The following is a 3401-nucleotide window of genomic DNA, read 5'->3' as shown; positions in this document are numbered from 1 at the left end:
ATACGGCCTCTGTGCCGTCCGTCGCGCATGCGCGGCGGCGCGGGGAAAGGCGGGGGAAGCGGGGACTGGAGGGGCCCGCCATGTTCCGTCCTGCTTCCCGCCCGGCGGGGGGGGGGGGGGGGGGGGGCAGGGCGCTGCCCGCTCGCCGCCCTCGGCTGGTCCCGGCGGGTGGAGGCGAGCTCTCAGCGTACCGCGGGGGGAGCCTCCTTAAAAGCAGCTTGAGAAATAAGAAAGAGGGTCGCCATCCCGCACGCCGGACTTCTTGGAGCTCCCCTTTGCCACAGGGTGGCGGGGGTTGCTCTTCCCGCCTCATGGCTGCTGGGGCTCCGATTGTGCTCCCAGTGAGGGTGCTCTGCCTGAACAAGGCTGACTTGCGTCCTCTAGGCAGGGCTTTAGCTACGCTTTGGGATCCTAGGGATAAGATGTGATATGGATGACAACTCCAAAATGATCCTAAGCTGCTGCTGCTGTGTCAGAGAGCTCTGGCCTTCAGTCTCAAACTGGCATTGGACCTGACAGCCCAGCCCCCAAAATGCTTCTCCTGGTTTTGTTTCAACAAAGCAAAATTGTCATGCTCACATTCTCTCCAAAGCCATTCCAAGTCACAGATCTTCTGATACCACTGTAAAGCATAGATCCCATAATCTATGTCCTTCAGAAAAAGGTATCAATCACAAAATTCCACTCTCTTATTGTGGAGATCATAATACCTACTAGATAATCAGAGGAATACTCGTGACAACGTTGTTTACAGAGCCGTTATTTTTTGCCCTTGACTTACCTAATAGCTTTGGAGAAAAACAAATAACTAGATTCCAAAGAGCGAATATCACCTCACAAATGTCACAGAACTGAATCCTCAAGTCACTGCTCAAACAGAGACACGTTCAGTCCGGGAGAGAAAAGAGCATTTCCCACATGCAGCACAGAACAGCCCTCCTGGCTGACGGGATGCTCCCCAGTTCTTACAATATTTTTGATCGGAGTTAGACTGCAGGGAGGAATTCTCTGCGTACTTTTTGGAAAGCTGTTTCATCTTCCTTGATATGTTGTCACCAGGCTCGGGGACCTGTTGAGTTATTTTTCCAGGAGTGATCAGCCAGAAGGCGGCACTAGTGAACGAGTCCAGATACCTCCTCTTGGGCTGTCATTTGTCACCAAGGTACAGAAACCTTAAATCAGCCTGCATCGCATCTCTTTTCCATTGTTGGTAAGTGTTCTGTGTCTCTCAACAAGCATTTAGCTTGCTGTATTATGGATTTTCATTTACATAGTAGTAGTAGATACAGAAAACATTGCTGTGTCCTCATAGGCATGTGCCAATGAGTGGGAATGCCTTGTGGCGTAAGCTGCAGTGCTATGGAATTGCAAAACATTCTGTATTATTGAAAATCTTTTATAGAGGTGAAGAATACAGTCTGCATGTAGTCCATTAGCACTGTATATGAGTTTTCACTACTATGATTGCCACTTCCATCTTTAGAATAATCATGTCTAATGTTTTTGACAGAATTCACCAAGAGTACATTTAAGATATACGTTTGATGTCTGATATAGGCAAGTCAAAACACATTTCACATCTGTAAAGTACCTGGTTTCTTTTCCTTTATTTTATCCTGCTTTATAAAATGTATAGGTTTTGTTAACTAAATAATCTAATACATTCTATTAAAAAGCACACTGATTTCTACTGTTGAAAATTCTTTTTTTTTATTTACTCTATACTGCTACACAGTAACATGTGCTGATAGGAAAATGTGTTTTAACCTAAGGCAACACCGCAGCATGTTATAACGCAATCAACATATTAGCATGTTTGAACAAGTTCTTGAATATGGTAAAAGCTAATTGTACAGGCAGGTCTTCCCCAACACCTTCCTATATACGGTTGGGGTTTGCTCATACAAGTAAGACCAAAAGATTTTATGACACAATTTCTTCATATAAGAGAAACAGTGAAAGGGACACTCAGTGCAGTTTGGAAAGCAGCTAGTACAATACTCAACATTAATTTGCACACTTAGATCCCAAGCCTTGACATCAGCAGATGTACTCCTTTCATCTTGTCATAAATTTCTGGCATGACCCATCTTGGCTAAAACAAATGGAGCAGTTCTGAAAAAGACAGAAGAGCATTGTGTTATTAGTGTTATTCAGTTCAGTTTCATGTTGTTAGAGCATATCAATTCACTTTGGTATTAACCTCTCTGCACAATGCAGAAGACTTGGAGCTGTACTCGTTTCTCCCAGAATCTTTTACATGTCTGATCACTTACATGCACTGCAAATGAGAGATGGAGGATATTGTTTGAGCCTTTCATGTACCCAACACCAACCAACATTACTGTACCACTAAGTACTGTGATACAATTAAGCTTTCTGGGCAGTGAATCAGTAGTATTTCAGAAGGCTATGTGAAGATGCATCTTTCTCATTTTGGCTTCATGACCTCCCTTTTTCCCAGAGTGGCAGAGGGAAACAGCTCAACTTCACAAGACATTTCCATTGGCAAAATGGAGCAGTAGGTTAAAGTATCTGAATTAAATTCCCCACCTTGACACAGTTAGGGGACAGATCGGGACTGTGGCAGGACACAGCATCTTTCTGTTTGTGTAAGATCTCGATGACATGACCTGCCTCACCGACTGACTGGACACAGGCTCAGCATCACCCTCTTCCCTCCCTTCTCCCATGTTTTAAATCCCAGTATGACTATACCAGCACGTCAGCATGTACCTGCCATCCCTGAGGTACGATGCTTGTTGTAACACCACAAGCTGCACAGAAAACAACAAAAATGAGATCTGAACTTGCATGTCTGCAGCCAATGCAGTTTTCTCTAGAAAATAAAAGGATATTTTCTAAGGGGAGGTGTGTCGCCTTCCCACACCAGGTCTCACAGTGCAGAAGGGTCAGTTTAACACCCTGTACAAACGCTGCATGTCCCACAAAACTTGTCAGACCTCAGAGCCTGCTTTTAGTGGCTTGGCTTCGATAACACAAAGCGCCCAGAAAGGAAACGGGGCGCCAGACCCACGGAGCTGGCAGGACACAGCAGGGCAGCCTCAGCCCTGCGAAACGCCCGAGTGGCAGCCACGGCAGGACTGGGCTGTGGGTGACCCCACGCTTCTTCTGAGCCCTCTCCAGGGCTGACCCTGAGGAGCCAGCGCGGGTGGCGTTGATCTGAGGTGAGCTGCCTCTCCCTTCTCCTCCTCACACCACCCCCAGAGCTACTCCCGGCTCCAAGAGAGCTCCCTGGCGGGAGCGGGTCCCCCGCCCGGCTCGGATGCCCCTCGCAGGCCAGCACCCCGGCGCCAGGCTCTCGCCGCGTCCCCACCACGGCCCGAGTCCGGCCCCGCGGCCCGGATAGGGCCGCGGCGAGTCCCCGCCCCCGCGAGGGA

The sequence above is a fragment of the Grus americana genome, chromosome 10 (genome assembly GCF_028858705.1).
Source record: "Grus americana isolate bGruAme1 chromosome 10, bGruAme1.mat, whole genome shotgun sequence".
NCBI lineage: Eukaryota > Metazoa > Chordata > Aves > Gruiformes > Gruidae > Grus > Grus americana.
This window is presented reverse-complemented; position numbering follows the sequence as displayed.